Here is a 20,533-nt window from a genome sequence, read left to right as displayed (position 1 = left end):
GCATGGCCAAAATACATGCTCTCCCCAACCCCACAGGTTTGTTCTCAAAGTAGGACTGATTCATGCTTACCCACCTTTGTGGTCCTGGACTCGGGTACACAGGTTTGTTCCCAAAGCAGGACTGACTCATGCTAACCCACCTTTGTGGTCCTAGACTTGGGCACACAGGTTTGTTCCCAAAGCAGGACTGACTCATGCTAACCCACCTTTGTGGTCCTGGACTTGGGTAATTGTGCTTATGTCCTAGCCATCTTTGATGTCTCCATTCTTGGAAAAATGATAGCTGTAGGCTTATTTTCTCTAGGAAGGGATTCCTTGAGGCCAGGAATATGAAAAGCTCCAGGGAAGGGATCTTCTTCTTCTTTTGTGACCTTAGATGTCTCTAGAGAATTGCATTATGGGGAGTAATAAAACTTAGACTTCTGTCCATTACACTAGGGAGTGTACTCCCAGATCAGCTCATATGCTAAAGAAGTGGCAGGCCAGCCAATAGAGGCCATATTCTCAAGGTTTATATAAGGTGTGCGGTCACAGTGGGCCTGGGGGTGTGTGGGGTGCAGGAGTAGAGTGTGATGACTTTACCAGATGGTAAAGGAAGGACAGAAAGTCCTGCTCTGGGGGATCCTCTAGAGGCTTGTCCAGTCTCCATCTGGGTCACAGAAGGGATGGGGGAAGTTGGGATATAAAAACATCCCCAGAGATATTCAGATTGTGAACTAACAGTGTCCACCCAGGTATCTTTAAAGAATATTGCCCACTTATTTCAGGCGGCAACATAGTTTTCTGCCATTTCCCTTAGTGTTTTAATCCCTCAGGTTCTTAGGATGAGGAAATGTGGTAAGAGCACAGAGAAGGAAGAGGGAGAAAAAAACAAGGGGGCTAAAGAGAAGAGAAGGGGACATTCTTTTCTTGTTCTTTTCTAGTTTTATTTTAATCCTGGGGCTGCAGAGTTTCCTGTGGACACCTGCTTGGCATGTGGCGGGCCAGACTAGCTCCTGGATCAGACTCTGTGGACCACCTGAAAATATATCTTGGGCCAGGATCCTCAGGGTGGGGAGTGGGCTTCCTACCAAGAAAAATGAGAAGTACTGGTCTAGAAGTTCAGCCTTGCTAGTGGTGGCAGTCTTGTCCCCACATGCTTTTGGAGTGAGAGAGGCACCAAACAACCACACATGTTCTCAGTTCCCTTTGCAGTTGGGACTGGTTGTGACTAATCTTAATGGGAAGATGGGCTTCCTGCAAGTCCTGAGTGAGACTTTGAATTATGCTGTCTACGGTGTCTTTCTTTGGGTTCATTTCTTTTTGGAGTCAAGAATTACAAGCCGAGAAGTCTGAAGACACAGCGCTCTGTCAAGACTCATTAAAGCGAAAGTCACACTATCCACAGCCCAGCATGCAGTGAGACAAACTCTGAGGTGAGGGACCCAGAGCTGGAGGCCAGCTACCTGGCTTGAAAGCCTGTGCTTTTCGGTCCTTCTAGGTAGGGTGGCAGGAGGGCTGGGTTCTTCTCTTTCTTTAGAGTAGACTGGTAGGATGCAGTTGCTGACTGGGTGAACTGCATTAAAGTAGGGGTCTGGCTGACTATTGCAGAGGGAAGTTTAAAATCCCCACCTTCCGGGCCCTCCTGGTGGGAAAAGAATGGAAAAGGGATGGACTGACAAGAACACGGAAGGAAGTCATCTGGCAAGAGAACAAGTGACAAGTGACTCCGTTCCTAATTTGAGTCTGGTTATCTCCCACCCCCTTTACAGGGTTCCCCACATTCATGATGGCAACACGAAACTGTCCACTTCTGCACCTGCCTCAGATCCTTATTTATTTTGCTTGAAAAAGATCCCATCACTTTTCCAGTTGCATATATGCAAAATCTGGCGGCCCTTGGGCACACATTCTACAGTCTCCTGCTGTCATCCAGGCTACTCAGACTTGCATGCCTGGTGACACCAGGTAGACAGGGAGTTGGATATGAAGTAACCAAGGAGCACTGCAGTTGGTAGCCCTGTTTTCTGGCCCCCTTTGTCCTTAAACATCCTTGAAGCTTCAGATAGGTTCTTCCTGCTATATCTAAAACTAAGGTGCCAGGGCACTTACTCAGTTACCACACACATGCATTAATGAAGGGCCTGCATCCTCAGAGGGCCCTGACTTCATTATAGTATCATTTTCACTGTGGTCTGCCCCCTTACCATGGGTTTCCTAAAGGATCATGGGAATAAATACTCCAATGGGAGCTCTGATCCACAGTGATCTGAGGAAGGAAAAGAAATCACCTTATTTCATTAATATGTCACTCACCCCATATTCATAAACACCTGTAAAACCCACACTGCAGAACCCACTGAGCTGTTCTGCACTTTTAGGGGAGCCCACTCCAATCTCACTTTAGAACATTTGTTTTGATTTGCTAAGTAAACCTCTGCTTAAACTGCCTATGTCTCACCAGGCATGGTGGCATTCTCCTTTAATCCCAGCTAGGTAGAGATCTTGGTGAGTTTGAGGCCAGCCTGGTCTACATAGCAGGTTCCAGGAAAGCCACAGCTACGTAGTAAGAACATGTCTCAAAAAACAAAACAAAAAAAAATGTAACAAAACAAAAAAATTCCAAACTGTCTATGCCTCTTGGGATTGAACCCAGGACCCTGTGTTTGCTAGGTGAGTGTTCTACTACTGAGCTACATCCTTACCCTGGATGGTGTCTCATAACTGAATTTTTTTCCTTGCAGAAGACAAGAAGCAAGAGACCACCATAGATTTGTTCTTTTTTCTGTTAGTCACTGAATCCCTGTCTCTAACTGGGCAGCTACTACCTTTCCCAGTCCCCTTAGCAGCAGGGGGAGGATGGATGACTGGCTAGTACACTTCCAGAAATACTATTTGGGAAAGAGAGAGATTTACTGTGATTTGCTGAACATGGTGGCCCATAACTATAATCCTAGCACTCAGGAGCCTGCAGCAGTGGGATGATGAGTTTGAGGCTGCCTGGACCACATCTAAAGATCCAGGCTGACTTCAGTTATATAGTGAGACCTTGTCACAAAACAAAGCAAAGCAAAACAAAACCAACAAAAGCATGTCTCTCTCCTATCCCTCATTTCTGTTGCCTGAAATGTGATGGCTAGAGTATGGCAGCTATATTGGATGCTAAGGAAAAGGGTCAACTCCAGTTGGGCAGAGAACAAGCTAAGAAAAAAAAAAACAGGAACCTAATGACCACACACTAGCCTGAGGCTGCTTACTTCTTGGTGTCTTCCAACTGAAGGAGAAATAATCTAAGCCACCATTATTTTCTTTCTTATTCCTGCTATATGCAATTGAACATGATCCTGACTGAGAGAGTGATAGCTAAAGAATGTTTATCTAAGTAGCATAAACAGAAATGAAAAGATAAAATTTTTGTAAGTTTCTGTGGCCTCAGTTAAATTCATTTTATATGTAGTGACTCCAGTGCATATCATTTAAAAAGAAAAATACACCTGGGGCGGGGGAGTTACTCTACTGTAACTTAATTTTTTGTATGAATTTTTCATGGATGGAAAAGTCCTTACTCAGGACTGTGGGAACCTGAACTGTGCAAAGGCAAGTCTGCTCCTGTGTACATCACAGAAGCCAGACGCTGCCCCATCTACTCCCCCCGAGCAGACTCATTACACAGTGCTGTTGCACTCTGCTTCGAGTGGGCATTTGCCATATGGCTTGGCGGTTTAATCATTTCCTGGTACTTGACAAAAACGAAGCACAATCATTTTGCGAGGAGCTTGTGCTCCTAGATGGGTCTTTTCCAAATAACAGCTGTGACTCAGAATTGAGTTACTCAATTTGCAATTTGTGGACACGATACTCAAACATTTACAAGTGAGCAAAACCTCAAGTTACTTGGGCTATTTCCAGACATCAGAGACTATGAAGTTTTTAGCAATGTTTGGAGGGTTCAGCTGTCCACAAGCTCCAGCCAAAATCTCCTAGCCACCAGAGCCTGTGGGCAGCAGTTGTGTTTGATAGGAGGCCACACAGAGGTTACCATCAACTGGGGTGGGGGTGGGGTGAGAAATCTGCCTCCAAAGCTCCAACCCCACATGCCTTTTTACCTGCGCATCACCACATTTGTACAAATGACACCAGGATTGACAGCTCTGGTCTTGACTATTTACAGATGCCTACAGGTCCATACTAACTTGGTAACAAGCCAGACAGATAGGACGCAAATGAAAAATTTCCTAGTTGAGTTACTTTGAATGACTGTCCACTAAGAAGACAGGTAGGCAGCATTAACATCCCCCAATTTTAAGATCAAGTTTGCTTCTTGTGAGTTTTACACACTCACTCCATGCAGCTTAGAACTCTACTGTTCTGGCTAGTTTTGTGTGCCAACTTGACACAAACCAAAGTCATCAGGGGAAGGAGCTTCAGTTGAGGAAATGCCTCCATGAGATCCAGCTGTAAGGCATTTTCTCAATTAGTGATCAATGGGGGAAGGCCCAGCCCCTGGTGGATGGTCCTGCATTCTATAAGAAAGCAGGCTGAACAAGTCAGGGAAGCAAGCCAGTAAGCAGCTCCTCTCCATGGCCTCTGCACCAGTTCCTGCCTCCAAGATCCTGCCCTGTTCGAGTTCCTGTCCCAACTTTCTCCAATGATGAACAGCAATATCGAAATGTAAGCCAAATAAAACCCTTTCCTCGACAACTTGCTTTATGGTCATGGTGTTTCGTCACAGCAATAGAAACCCCAACTGAGACATCCACTCTGTGCATATTTATTCCTCAAACCAGGACTCAAAACAAGAGCTCAACCACCTCCTCGAATAGAGCCAGCCACTAGTTGACAAAGAGGGCTCCAGGAGGTCCCTTACCAGGAACTGTACCTTGGTTACAAATTGGCACATGTCACTTCCATGGACTCCATGCTATTAAAATGAGCAAGAAAAGATGTCCTAGTGGAGGGCTGGAGACATCTGACTACCCTGTACTTTTACTACAGTAGGTTCAGTCATCCCAAGCCTTGGTGACCCACAAGCAGAGATAATCACAGACATAAAATCATCTCCAGGGTTGTCAGCAGTGACCATGATGAACAGTTAGTAGAAAGCCTGGCTCACAGAAGGTTCTCCAGAAAATTCTTTCCCTTTCTCTGTGTTTAGAAATTCCAAACCTGTTCTGGCTGTTTGTACCCTCAGTCTGAAAAGGATTCAACTACTCTGCTAGTTGTGCATGATCAAAACCTACCAGCTTGCTATGACATCTCCTAATTCTCTCTCCTTCCTCCCCTTCCCCCCCCCCCCGTGTGTGTGTGTGTGTGTGTGTGTGTGTGTGTGTGTGTGTGTGTGTGTGTGTGTGTGTTTGTGTGTGCACGTGGAGGTCAGAGTATAATCTCAGGTGTCATTCCTCAGTGTTTTAGTTACTTTTCTTTGCTGTGAGGAGTCACTGGGATCAAGGCAACTTACAAAAGGAAATATTTAATTGGGGGCTTGCTTATAGTTTCAGAATGTGCTTCCATGATCATCATGGCAGGAAGCATGACAACAGCAGGTAGACATGGCACCAAAGCAGTGGCTGAGAGCTTCCATTTGATCCACAAGTTGGAAGCAGAGAGAGAAAAAGTGACTGGGAATGGCATGGCAAAAGCCCAACCCCAGTGACACACCTCCAACAAGGCCTCACTTCCCAATCCTTTCCCAAACAGTTCCACTGACTAGGGACCAGGCATGTAAATATATGAGCCAATGGGGGCTATTCTCATTCAGACCACACTCAGGTACAATCTACCTTTTTTTTTTTTTTTTTTTTTTTGAGGTATGTTCTCTAACTGGCCTAAAGCTTGACAAGTAGGCTAGGCTGGCTAGCCAGTCAGTCCCAGAGATCTGCCCGTCTCTATTTACCAGAACTGGCATGACACACATATGCCTCCAAACCTGGCTTCTTCTGTAGGTTTCGGAAATCAAACTCTGCTTGCCTGGGAAATGCTTTACTGACTGAGCCATCCCCTGAGCCCCACATCTTGCCATCTGTCACCACAATGATGCAGCCAGTCTTCAGGTATCCCTACAGAAACCATTTTAGGAGTTCATTACCTTACTCTAGCAGAGTTTTTTGTTCATTTGTTGTTGGGTTTTTGTTGTTGTAGTTTTGTTTTTGGACAGGGTTTCTCTGTGTAGCTTTGGAGCCTGTCCTGGACTTAAACTTGCTCTGTAGATCTGGAGCCCAGGTTGGCCTCAAATTCACAGAGATCCTCCTGCCTTTGCCTCCTGAGTGCTGGGATTAAAGGTGTGCGCTACCACCAAAAGGGTTTTTGATAGCTAACAAGAGAAAACAACAAACTCTGGTTACCCCAGTCCACCACCCTAGCAAAAGCAAAGCAAACAAGGAGTATGGCCTGTCCTCAGAAGGCCACCTCAAGGAATAGAGGTAACCACGTCCTCTCAGGGAAGGCAAGGAACAGGGCAATGACACAGTGTCAGCATGGGTAAGAGCTCATGAGACAGACATGGAAAGTGGGGTCCCAATACTTACAAAGCTGTTCCCAGAGAGGAGCAGACAATATAAACTAGACGGTCTCTTTCCAGAGAAGCCTTCCACACCTGTTAGGTGACAGAAACTGAAATCACCACTTGCTATGGATTAGGCACTAGTCCAATATGCTAAGCAGATGACCCAGTCCTGAAGCGTAGGCTCAATTACTCACACAGACATGATGAACTTGAGTGTTGGCCATGTGCTTGGGGTATGGAACCCTGGCCCTTATGTCCACCCAGTGGTATAGTCTCACCGAGACTCATTTGACAGGCCACATCTTCCATTTGGCTTCAGGCTTTTGGAGATTTCCGTCCCACTTGTCTCTGAGCAACGCCTTGTTGCCTGCATGTCCTCCATGTCCTTACCAAGCTGTGATCACCTAACATTGCTTTTGATTATGCCTGCTTCACGGGCTCCTATTCAAGCCCCTTCCTCTGCTGAATGTCTCTTCTTTGGCATTCCTCCTGGTCAGTGTCTCTTGGTGGCCTACCTGGAAGTCATCTTCCTCTTCTGGCCTCATAAAGGTGACACAAGGTGTGTGCTACATTGTGAAAATGCCATCCTTCTCTTGCCTGGCACACTGAATCCCTAGGGCAGTGATCTCTTGGGCTCTAGTACATAATGGAAAGAAAAGTTGCTTTGTTCTCTGAAGAAAAGGATTAAAAGCAGATGCAATGGGAGCCTGGGAACAAAAGCTCTTTGTGGAAGGGTCTAGGCTGGAACAGGTAGAAGCCACAAGGAAGAAATGCCCCCCCCAATCAAAACAGCAGAGCCCCAAGCTTAGGTACCATCCTCCTGTCTCTATTCTCACTTTCAACACAGGGCACACCCCGTTGTCTTGTCCAGTTTGTGTTACCCCTATAGTGTTCCTCCATTCTAAGCAGAGGGCCAACTGCCTTCTGAACCTACACTTTGTTCTAATTTTATAAATGGGTCACTGCTTGGGTGACCCCATCCTAGGACCTTGATTCCTAGTCTCAACAAAAGGTCTTAGCAGAGTCTCTGTCCCCCTCCTGCCTATACCCATGTCTAACTTGAAGTCTGTGCATAGGGCCTCTGCTCTGCAAAACCATATTTACTATTAAGAAAGAAGCCCCACACTGATACAGCTCTGGGGTTTCCTCTGTATGGCAGAAAAATGTAGTAGCCATTTCATGACAGGAGGGGATGGCACCTTGGCCAGCTAGTACCCAAGCTGGAACTGGAAGTCATCTGTACTTTTCCCTTGCCTTGACACTCTATCTGCTTACTAGCCACCTTGATCACTGGGCTTACTCTCTTATGTTCAAACTAACATAATAGCCACAGCATTGGGGGCCCATCTCCTCTAGGAGCCTCCTAAGGTCTATTCCTTCCAGGCAGAGGTGGTCTTAAGCCTTTTGAATCCTTCCTCTTAAAGCCAACCCCATAACACTTTACTCTCTATCCACTGGACAGTATACTCCTTGAGGGCAGAGAACGTGTTTGATTCTTATCCCCCAGATCTAAACACAGGGCATGCTTGGAGAAGGTGTAAGACATGTCCTAGTCAGCTTCAGCTGTCAACTTGACACAGCCTAGAGACATCTGAGGAAGTCTCAGATGAAGGATTGCTCAGATCAGCCTGGCCTGTGGCCATGTCTGTGAGAGATTACCTTGACTGATGACCCAGTCCACTGTGAATGGCACCATCCCTAGGCAGAGGGTTCTGGGCTGGGTAAGAAACCTAGCTAAGCGTGAGCCAGGGAGTGAGCCAGTAAGCAGCATTCCTTTTGGTTTTTGTTCCAGTCCCCGTTTGAGTTGCTGCCCAACTTCCCTCAGTGACAGGCTATAACCTAGACGTGTAAGCCAAACACTTTCTTCCACTAGTTGCTTTTGGTCAGTGTTTTATCACAGCAACAGAGAGGCAAAGGAGATCATGTAGGAAAGACAGTTGTCTTAGTCCACAGCATGTATGGACTAAGACTGGATGGATGAGTTCAGACAGGCCAGCACTGAGGGCCAATTTTCCAGAGACCACTTGTACTTCTGCTGATCTTATAAGCAAAGCATCAAATGCTCACTGGTCTGGATTAGTATCTCAAGGACATTGTGCAGAGAACAACAGCCTTGGAAGTGGAGATATTGTCATCTTCTTTCGACAGAAGCCGGTGTGGTACTGAATGGTGTAATAAAGGGGAAGCCTATCTTTAGAACAAAGGGACAGGAAGGTTCATCACTCAGAATATCTGGACTCCCTAAGCATAGGGCTTGTCTTAGCTAGGGTTACTATTGCTGTGATGAAACACCATGACCAAAGCAACTTGGGGAGGAAAGGGATTATCTGGCTTATTCTTGCAGGTAACAGTCCATCACTGAGGGAAGTCAGGGCAGGAACCTGGAAGCAGGAGCTGATGCAGAAGCTGCTTACTGGCTTGCTCAGCCTGCTTTCTCATAGAAGCCAGGACCACCAACCAATGGACTTCATTACCCACAATGGGCTGTGCTCCCCCACATCAATCACCAATTAAGAAAATGCCCTATAGCCTAATCTTATTGGAGGCATTTTCTTAATTCAGGTCCCATCTCAGATGACTTTAGCTTGTGTCAAGCTGACATAAACTAGCTAGCACAGGGCTCCTCTTTTGTAACCAAATCAACAGCTTATGGAAGATATCACTCGACCTTCCCTTCACCCCAAGGAACTGCAGCCAAAGGTAGTGGCACAAGAAAATCCTGTTACCCAGCTGTCACTGCAGCTGCATTGTCCTTTGCTTCTGGCCAGGATTCCTATGTCTTCTTCCAGTATTCATGAGGCTGCCATATGCCAATTTAGTAATTTGTAAGGAGGGTGAACTCCTAGCCCTTTACCATTCCTGAGAAACACAGAGATAAATTGTGGACTGCCCCAATGACCCATGAAAGACAACTGAGGAGGACTGTCAGGAAAGACTTCTGAGGCCGTGACCACACTTGCTCCATATGTCACACAATTATTTTACTCCTGACAGAAAGAGAGAGACTGTGTACACAAGAGTGGCCCAGCTGTCCATGCAAGGTGACTAGGGAAACCGGAGCCTAGAGAGGAGACAGGGCAATCAGAGTTGTGCTTGATTGTAGGATCTCAAACACTTCCAACAGTTATAGCAATAGGTGGCTAGTGGGATCCAGGCCACAGCATGGGGCCAAACAAAAGGCATTGGTGGCCATGTCTGTCCTATGAGCTCACAGGTCAGCTAGGCTTCTTTTTGTTTTAAGGAAGGAAGATTCTGGCAATGAAGAAACAAAACCTGCCAAGGGATATGGCATGACAGCTGTCTTTCCTACATGATCTCAAATCCTCTTAGGCTGGTTATTTTCAGACAAGCTTTAAAATGAAATATAAGAATTCTAAATAAGAGGGGGTGTGGAGATTGTTCGGTGAGCAAAGCGCTTGCTGCACTAGCATTGGGACTTGCATTCAAATCTGCAGAACCCACCTACAAGCCAGACCCCAAGTGTGGGTCTATAATCCCAGTACTCGTGCAGAGAGATGGGAGGGGGAAATCAGGAGAACGCCTAGACACTTCTAGGCCAACTAGTGTGCTATACATAGCTGTAACCAAAGCACACTGGCTCAAAGTGGACAGTGAGGCCCTCTAACGTCCACATATGTTCTGTGGCATGAGAATACCCACACTTACACATACATCATATACACTTATACACTATACATAACACACAACACATATGCATACACAATATATATAACACACATATCATATACAGATATATACTATAAATAATACACGTCATGTACACATACACACTACATATAACACACATCACATGCACACTATATATAACACACATCATATACACACATACACACTATATATCTCATACACATCATCTATATATACACACTATACATCATATCATATATACACATCACATATATACACATTAATCATATATGCACATACACTATACATAACACACACACAAAGATTCTAAAAAGAACATTTCTGTTTTAGTTTTTTCATTCTTTTGCTTGCCTCAATATAAAACAAGCTGTCAGTGCTGCCAATTTTTTCAAGGCCACAAGAGGACACTATGAGGACCTCAAACTACCAGGGAGGTAGGAACTCAGCCAGACTCTCTACAAGGGCAGAACAGAGCATCACACTCAGTGGCAGAGAAGCAGGCAAAAGCCTGACACTCAACCACAGGTGTTCGCTTGAGAGCTTTGCTGGGGACACACGACCAGGTACACAGCCATTCTCTCCAGCCTTCTGCAACATCAGTTCCTCCAGAAATGAGAAGCCCAGCAGCCTACCTTCTCTTTATGGAGCACTAAACAGACTGCCATGGTGATGAGCAGACAGCTGCAAATCCAAGCAATGATCTATGAAATCAGAGACCTGAGCCAGGTTTGGGGCTGTGATTAATTAACAATTTTAACTGTGTTCATCCGACATTTATTTAATGGCGTGCATAATTGTTGTGTTGTGTGGAAATGCGACCTGACTAGTGGGCAGTTCAGTCACGACTGTAGCCGGAAACAGACCAATTTAGCTCCTTCTTCAGTTATTCTTTGGGACTCACTAGCAATGCTTGCAGAGCATGCCCTGACCTCATTGAGATTACAAACCTTCACTTGATGCCAACAGTCCCTAGGTGAAGGAAGGCTCTTATTTCTCATGAGCACAATGGTGTGTGCCCTTTGATAGGCAGATGTGATCATTCTCAAGACCCATGTCTTAGAGCAAGTCCTCCAGCCCTCTACAAACTTCTCGAAGATGATATAGTATCCCTGAAGGTTAGTCTTACAATCAAAGCTCTTGACAAATATAGGGGTCCCTGTGTGCTGCAGCCTCTGAACTTAAATGGCCAGTAATATCTCTACCTCTATCCCTCAGACCACTCCTATCTGGCTAGACAGTTCTTCAGGGAAATGTGTTCTGCAACTGCCTGTACACACCCCCAAACTGCTGTCCTAATGTCTCTATAATGTATTAACAAGCCATGGCCAAAGGGAGTTCTGCTGAAATAGGCAGTAGTTGGAGCCATTTGGACCAAATCCTAGAATGCACGCAGTATGCTGAGCTCCACAGTTTAGGAGCATGTGGGTCCGCTGTGAAATTACGAAATCGAAGCATCAGACATTAGCTTTCATGTGACCAGGGCAGGGCCAATTCAAAAGCTGTAACAGGCCTTTCCTGGGGAGGATGAGAGTCAGAAGGTACAGACGCTGAGCACTGTCAAGCCATGTGTGCACACAAGTTCATCCTGTGTTTTAATGGTGTGATCTGCCCGGCAGGCATGCGCTTCTCCTGGCCTTCTGCCCTCGCTATTGTCCAGTATATCCATTGTTTTTTAACAACAGCGAACACCCGAGTGTCCATCTGGATAGTCTGAAAACTACCTCATTGTTTGAGTGTAGTTTGTTCTTTAAGAAAAAAAAAAGGGGGGGGGGCTTCTCAACTTCCTTTCAACCTGTACACAGAGGGCACAGAGCTAAGCAGCCCTAATTAAAGAGTAGACAGGCCGTGTGCTGAGGTGTGCACACTGCTCATGTCAGCACTCTCTGGTTCGAGCATGTCAGCCAGAAATTTTGTCTGACCCTGATTTTGACACTTCACCTCTGAGGCCAGCTTTTCAGTGTACAAAGCAGAACACCTGGCTTCTCTGTGAATGGGCATGCATTCTTCTAAAGGATTGGAAGGGAATTCCCTGTCATATGTCCCTGTTATGTCCCTGTCATAACTTAACACATAGCAGAAACTGATACACAAAGCCCCACACAGAATAACATCCCCCAAAGATACCATATTCCAGACCCCAGACTAAACATTACCTTGTTTAAAAAAAAAAAAGTATTTGCAGATATCAATTGAGGCTATTGGGATGGGGGTGCTACGTGTCCCCTATAAGAGGAGAGAAAAGGGGATTTGACACATACAGACAGGAGGCGAAGTGAAGAAACAGGGACAACTGGGGAAGGCTGGTACTGAGGACAGCAGTGACAAGGTCACAAACTAAGGGATGTGTGACAGTTAATCTCAGTTGACAACTTGATGGAATGTGGGATCAGCTAAGAGACACGTCTGCATGTCCGTGAGAAGGCTTCCAAAAATGATTTGCTGATAGGGTAAGATCTTCTTCCCTCAGAATAGGCAATGCCATTTAACTTGGGACGGTAGGGGGAGGGGCTGGACATAAAGGGTCCAAGGAAAAAAGTAGTGTGAGCCTGTTAGCTTTGGCTTCTTGCTGGTGAGTGCATCTATCCCTCTGCTGTTGCTGCTGCAACCACCCTCTCCTGACATCAGGCTCCGCGTCTGTAGCCTTCCAATGTGTACTGAAGACCAGGCCTCTCTAGAAATCTTCCAGGTCTCTGGGTCAGACTGGGATTTCAGGGGCATCTAGCTGCATGGACTGAGCAGCTATGGGTTCCAGCTTTTCCAGTGTGTAAAAGGTCAAGGCTGGACTATAAGCCAATCTAATAAATTCTCTCTTACAATATATGTCCATTCTATGGTACTCTTCCTCTAGACATCCCTGATCATTGCAGACTATTGGAAGCCACCAAGGCTGAAATGGACAAAGAACAGACTCCCCTTGGTACTTCCCATGAGGATGTGTCCCCACCGTGACACATTTTGTTCTGTGGGTCCCAATTTTGACTTCTGGCCTCCAGAACTGTGAGTAAAAATGTACATTTCTGGGTTTTGTGGTCATTTGTTGTAGCAGCTATCAGAAACTTGTATGTCCCAGAGGTGTTTGTAGGAAGAATGCCATTTTGTACAACAGCTATCCTCAACACTGCATGACTCCTCAGTGATCACATGTGTGTATATGCATGTGAGTGCACATGTACACACGTGTTGCTGCTGTATGACTGTGTTATCAGAAGTTATGAACAAACATCTATTCACTCCAGATAGAGCACTGCTGATAAAACAAAGTGACCATTTCACTAAAGTCCAACTTGGTGAACTGAGGGGTTTTATTGGTATTACTTAGAGAAGTAGGGGTAAGGGGTCACTTATAGGAGTCTGAATGACTCAGGGGTAGCAGGATCACTGAAGAGCCCATTCCAACATGGGTGACTTCTCAGTGACACTGTTACCATGGAGCTTTCTGCAAAACTTACAGGCAACTAGATGTGTTAGTCTCCTCTCACAGTAATGTTTACACTTACATAGTCTTGGGCAGGGGCTTTGTGAACCTTGTTTCAGGAACTTCTTGAGACTTGTGAGTTGTTTACTTCCTGAGTCTCATGACACTGCATCCTCCTGCTCATCAGGACATGTTGTCATTCGCAGGAAACTTACACATGTCTGTGGGTGCATGTGAGGCCAGAGATCATGTCAGGAATCTCCCTTGGTGGCTTTCTATTTGTCTTCTGACACAGGGTCTTTCACTGAACCTAGTACTTATTGATTAGCTGGACTACATAGCCAGCAAGCTTTAGGGGTCTCCTATCTCTACCCTTGGCTTTAAGGGTGTGTTTATCTCTGCCCTAAGCTTTAGGGGTCACCTATCTCCTCCCCTACCTTTAGGGGTCCACCTCTCTCTGACCTTCCTGTGCTAGCACTAGAAATGCATGACCATGTCTGGCTTTTTCATATGGGTGCTGAGGGTCTGGAATCAGAGCCTCATGCTTGTGTCACATGTCCTCAGGCCCTCCTTGGTTTTTTAAGAGAATTCAGCCTCCAGCAAATGGACTACAAGAGAGATGAATATATTCATCTCTCCTACCTCCTAGCTCTGGGTGTGCTCACAAAGGAAGGGTTCTTAAACTAACATCTGAACAGGTAAATGTGAAGTGGGCAGAAGACACCAAAGAGTAAAGACACTTCCCACAAATGAACCTCACAGTGCAGCTGTGTGTGTGTGTGTGTGTGTGTGTGTGTGTGTAGGGGTGGGTGCAAGGGGCATCTATGTAGGAAGCACATCTTCAAACAAATGAAGTGTAATTATTAATAAACATGACCAACAAGCTACAAGATTACGTCAGCAGGCTATCCTCTGAAGGTTTGTCTGCAATAACAAAAGTCAGAAACTTGTATGTCTGCCAGGAGAGGACTGGTTAAACTCCACAGAGTTTTATATAGCTGTTAACAACAGTGGTATGATTTTATATATATATCGATATGGCAGATTATTAATGAGTAAATATTAGATGAAGAAATGCAAGTTAGAGTCAGAATTATAGCATTGCTCATGTTAAAGCAATCTATGTTAGTGTAATCGACGGGAATGATACACAGTGTATATACATCTATACACATTTATGAATTCACTAGGTAGGAATATATCCAATGTCCAGTAAGCCACTGCTGCTACAGAAGGATCAGGCTTGTAGGGAGAAGGCAAGAGGGTAAACTCGCTTGGGCTATAGCCATGCCATTTCAAACTGAAATGAGATTTCTTCACACACTTTTAAAGGTTTCTATTTTATGATGTTCTGTGAAGCATGGTGAAATATGCCATTCTTTTCCACTCTGCTCCAATCTACCCAAAACATGAAGCATCCTCTAGTCCAGACTAGCCTTCCTATACATGCTACCTGCCCACTAATCACTCAGGAGCCATCTGCTTGATAAGTCTGACTTTTATAGCACCATGATGCTTATGCTCAAGTTCCCTGTACTTTACTGAGAAATGGCTGCCATGTACAAGTGGAGTGATGCTGGCTGGCAGCTGGGAAGCTAAAGCTATAAGGTACTTCCTTTTTCTGATAAAGTGAAAATTCTCAATAAAGAAAGAAAAAACAAAGCAAAACAACAACAAAAACCATCGTGAGCTGGGGAGACAGCCTGGTGAATAGAGTACCTGTGGTGTGCGTCTGTATTCCCATCACACCTATGGCGAGATGAGAGGCAGAGACAGGAGAATGTCCAGAAGTCACGTGCCAGCTAGCCAGGCATCCACAGAGGTGAATGAGACCCTGCCTTAAACAAAGTGGACAGTGAGGACTAACACATGAGGTTGTTCTCTGACCTCCAAATGTGTGCCATGGCACGTGCAACCCCACTCACATCAACATTTCATACACAAGAACACGTATTTTCTCCTCTCAACACACATACCCAAACAATTCCTGGGCAGGAGAGAAGGTTAAGAGCCCTTGCTCCTCTTCCAGACCCTACTCTAAGCTTCTTATAACTGCATGTAAGTGCAGCTCCAAGGGATCCAGTGCCCTCTTCTGTCCTCTGTGGGTAACTGCACACATGTGGCATATACTCACAAATACACATAAATAATAATAAATCTGAAAACAATCCCACGTGGAGATCTACAGTGGCAACAAATGTCCTCTGTGAAATTGTGAAGAAACCCATGATAGCTTTTGCTATTGTTCCTCAAAGAACAACAGTCCTGGCCACAGCACCCAGAAAGAGCTTGGTTAAGAAGGAAGCCAAATCCCATTCTAGAGGGCAGCACAATGTGCTGTGTGTCCTTTAAAGCGGCCCCTGGGAGTCTTTGAACACATCACCTCAGAAGGGTGGGGTCTTTCTCTATACTTGAAGAAACAGAAAGATAAAGATGGTATAAACATAAACCTTCTGGTCCTTGTGTGGCATGGAGCCTGGGAAGCAATGGAGATCTCCCAGTGACTGCATCCTAGTAGCCCTATTTACTAACTCAGTGATTCCTCACCAGAGTGGAAGGGACTTATGCATGACCATGATGGAGAAGTTTCTCTCTGAAGGTCCTCTCACCCCAGGAAGGAAGCCTAGTAAGCCAACAGTCCCTGCAGGGTTTGCCACCATAGGTGGCCTTCTTGGTTTCCATAGCTGTTGCCAGGAAAAGTACACTGAGCTCCATCATGGCAGAGGCCTGTGGATCTCTGTGAGTTCAAGGTTAGCCTGATCTATACAAGAGTTCTAGGCCAACCAGGACTACATAATAGAAAGACTCTACTTCAAAACAAACAAACAAAACTATGATTCTAGTCCCTTTAGGATACATAAAGACTCCTGTCTGCAACACAAGCTACTGTGCTACTTGACAGCCATAAGTCCCTCCACACACACTGCTTAAGATGGCATTTCATAAAATTACTGGGTTTTGCTTACTAAAAGAAATCAAGCACCTCTTTCTCCCACACAAGATGAACTGTTTATTCTTCAAAGTATATTTTGCCAAGATTTGCCGCAAAACTTAACAGCAGTGACACTTCAAGATTCCTTAATAGAAATGTCAAGATTTTCATCTCCTGAATTTAAAACAAACTGTCACACAGACACCCAGGATCGGGAGTTCGGCTTTTCTATGGTACAGCAAGTGACTCCATCTTAAAGGATGAATCATGATGAATTAAAATGTTCAGTCCTGTTTTATTTTGTGCTTCCATTCACAGTGCTAACGTCTGAGTCAAACCCCACCTGTCTTGTTGCAGAGGAAGCTGACATGATGTTCCTTGGTCAGAGTTGTCTGAGAAGCTAGTGAGATCAGAGCTGCAGATTCAGAGAGACTACTAGCTCAGCACTGGGGTTTCTACCACACGGTGACATTGCCTTACATAAAGCAAGCTCTTCAGTTCCAGACTGTGTGTGTGTGGGGGGGGTATATCTGAGGGCTGTGTCACTGCAGACAGCCCCACACGAATCCCAATGAGACAGGCACCTGGGGACAAACACAGGAGATCCTCTCCCTGAAGGTAGGACATTGAGAGAGGTACAAGGTTAAAGAGGACCCAAGGCAATGCTTTTCCGTTACCCTTCCTCCTGGAAGCAGGAGCTGCTGACATCGCTGTAAGTGACACAGATCCATCTAAAACCCTCCAGAGGTTTCACAACCACATACAGATGGGAAGGGCTGATGTACCCTCAACAGCAGGATTCAAGGAAATGGCTACATGGCTCTCAAAAAAAAAAAAAAATCCCTCTCACTTTGCTAATGAGAAGTTGCACAGAAGGCATGGAATACAAACACCTGCTGAGCACAAAAGACTTCAGACACAAAAACTTGCAAGTAAGAAACTAAATAATGGCACCCACCACATAGCTTCTATGTTGACTCTAAGTGTTAACTAGAGTAACTTTTCCTAGGGTTAACTAGGGTTAATCTGTGTTAACTAAAAAACAATATGGATTAAAAAAAACTCCACCAATGATTATACATACATTGATGCCAATAATTAAAAACCCAGAGGCTGTTTTGAGAGGCAGTCAGCCTAACATCTGTGGTGTTAAGAGGGCAGACGCTAGTGACATGAGGCACTTTATCTGCAGACAATGCAGCTGACCCTCTGTGGCTTTGAACCGCTTTTCCATCAGAAATGACGAGACTCCAGGTTCCTGAGGATGTCAGGTACATCTCCAAGGCCAATTTCAGAATGTAGGTGGCCCACACTTGCTGGTATGGCCTAGCTGTCAGTGTCTAAGGGCGGAGCAATTCCGAGTCTTGAAGAAAAGCTGTAGAGTATGTGTGTGTAATCTGGGCAAAGTCTTTACCAACCACAGAAGGAGCATTCTGCCCTTGCTTTGCACACCATTTCAACTAGACACTGCTACCCCACCTTGACAGAAAGAACACTGAGATCCACAGTTGTGAGACAATTTGCTTAAGGTTGAATGATAAGATGAGCTAGGATTGGACCTGGCCAAGTTCTTCATGCGTCTGTTGGCTGGGAGTGAACAAAGCAAACTAGGGGTGGCAATTGCTCCTCTCAGCTACCTACTGGCCCAGGAGGGGCTTGGCTGCTTCTACTCCCAGGTTGCCAACTACACCATATGTAAGTGAAATCACAAAACTTTCCAAAACAAAGTAAATCTATTTTAACTTTAAAAGCAAGAGCATAAAGATACCCCATAGCCTCTTTCCCTAGGAGAGGGGAGGGAAATCAGTGTCTGCCCTCCCAGCATCTCTGGAGGGTGGGGGTGCTGTAGAACTAAGTCTAGCTTTGCTTTCCCCAGAGCACAAGTATTTGCTGGAATGCTCCAAGCTCTAAGGCCAATGTGATTCTCCAAGCTCTAAGGTGAATGTGATGGCAAGAGACTGGGCAGGATACACTTCACAAAGTGGCAGCAAGTCTTTAGGACTGAAAATGATTCAAAGTACAGAGTGAGTGTCTTGGAAAGGACCTTCCTCCTGTTTTACCAAAATGGTGGAGGTCAATATTTGAGGAAAAAGACAGAAGCCAGGAATGTCAGATGTCTCACAAATGTCACAAATGATTGGTGTCACTCTGTCACTTTCTGTTCCCACTGCATCCTATAGAAATACATGTTGGGATGAACTGGTCCTTAAGAAGTTGTCTTGTAGATGAAATGGGACTCAGGTATGCTTTTTTATTTTTAAATTCAAGTGCAAAACAATCTCACACCTCTCAGTGGGTCACAGAAAAAAGAGAAGGGGGGGTGTTGTTAGAAAACATCATCATTTTAAAAACTGTTCAGCTAAAAAATGATTGAAAGCAGAAGTCATAAAATGGTTGTGTGAGCTGAAGCCATTATTCTCTAAGTACCTAAGAGATCACTTACTGGCAGGTGGGTGGCCACCATGTTCCTGAATCAGCTTCAAGCATAAAAACGTGCATTATGAGACACTGGCATTTCTCACTCTCTGTCTAGTCCTTGTACGTGCTCCTTCTGGCCCAATGTCTCTGCCAGCCCCCTTCCCTGCCCAGGTCCTGATGCTGGCCATCCCTCACTCACCACTTCCCACATCTCAACCTGCCACTCCTTCACTGTGATGGCTTTGTCCTTCATCAGCTCTGCTCATGGCGTGGTAAGTGGACACTCTGTCTCTTGCTGTCTTCTTGCAACTGAGACCAACCTACTATTTTTATATCTGTGGCCTTCAAGGTGGTACACAGAATGTGTTTAATAAATGCTTCCTGAATAAATGATACCACCATCTTGGACCCTTTTTCATGATACACCTGGCCTGGAGTTGCTTGCTTCCTTCCATTCCCTGGGGCTCTTCCCTCACCTGGAAGGTTCTGTGTCTCTAAGGTTCTGACTCAATTCCCCATGAATGACAGCACCATTACCCAGTGAGTCACCTCAGAGCCTACTTGTCTTAAGATTACTATTGCTGTGGTGAAACACCATGACCAACAAGCAAGCTGGGGAACAAAGGGTTTATTTGGCTTACACTTCCATCACTGAAGGAAGCCAGAACAGAAACTCAAAACAGGGCAGGAACCTGGAGGCAGGAGCTGATGCAGCAGAGGCTTACTGGCTTGCTCCCTGAGGCTTGCTCAACCTTCTTTCTTATAGAACCTAGGACCACCAGCCTAGGGTAGCACCACCCACAATGGGCTGGGCCTTCCCCATCAATCACTAATTAAGAAAATCCCATACAGCTGGATCTATGGAGGCATTTTTTTCTCAGTTGAAGCTCCTTTCTTTCCGAATAACTCTACTTGTGTCAAGTTGACATAAACTATCCAGCACAATTGGCCCCCTGTCAATTTGACACACAAATGAATCACTGTTAAGCTACAACCTTTCCTTTTCTTATTCATCCCCAAGATTACATATTAATAAAGATATCACAATATAAAACATTTTACAAACTTAAAATGTCTCACAGCCTTACAAAGTCAAACACTTTAAAGGTTGTCTTTAAAAAAAAAAAAATCCAGTCTCTTTCAATATCTAAATTCTCTGTAAAACCTCAAAATTTCTCTCTCTCTTTTTAAGTTTAAAGTCTCTCAACTGTGGGCTCCTATAAAATCAAAATTAAATTAAATAATTTCCTACTTCAAGAGGGAAGAACCAGGGCATAGTCACAATCTGAACAAAGCAAAACCAAACTCCAAATGTGTAAACAGCTCACTGTCCGAGGCCTAGGATCCACTCAGTGATCTTTGGGGTTCCTCCAAAGCCCTCGGGTCACATCTCCAGCTCTGTTGCTTGCAGCAATACAGTTTCTCTTCTAGGCTCTGGCTGACTCCACTCCACATCTGCTGCTGTCCTTAGTGGTCTTCCCATCGTACTGGCATCTCCAAAACTGCCAAGGTCCCTTGCTGTACCTGGGCTGCACTTTCACCAACAGCCTCTTCCTGGACTCTCTTGAGGGACTCTAGCCCTGGCACACAGTGCTGAGCAGCAGCTGCTCTCCATGAC

General features: G+C 45.2%; 1 protein-coding gene across 7 annotated transcripts in view; it reads right to left on the bottom strand.

The window, feature by feature from the left end:
- Nucleotides 1-20,533, bottom strand: part of Nmnat3 (nicotinamide nucleotide adenylyltransferase 3) — a 123,444-nt gene that overhangs the window by 66,228 nt on the left and 36,683 nt on the right. For 2 of the 7 annotated variants that reach the window (XM_035443885.1, XM_035443881.1), the window contains exon 2: nt 6,504-6,571. The exons of 4 other annotated variants lie outside the window; for them this stretch is intronic. The gene's annotated coding sequence lies outside the window, so the exon portion shown is untranslated. Of the gene's footprint in view, nt 1-6,503; nt 6,572-6,675; nt 7,093-20,533 lie in introns of those variants that run through there. One more of the 7 variants, XM_035443882.1, reaches the window with a different exon arrangement.

This window comes from Cricetulus griseus, chromosome 4 (assembly GCF_003668045.3).
Source record: "Cricetulus griseus strain 17A/GY chromosome 4, alternate assembly CriGri-PICRH-1.0, whole genome shotgun sequence".
Lineage (NCBI taxonomy): Eukaryota > Metazoa > Chordata > Mammalia > Rodentia > Cricetidae > Cricetulus > Cricetulus griseus.
Note: the sequence above shows the minus strand (reverse complement) of the source record. Positions and strands in the feature narration are given on the sequence as shown.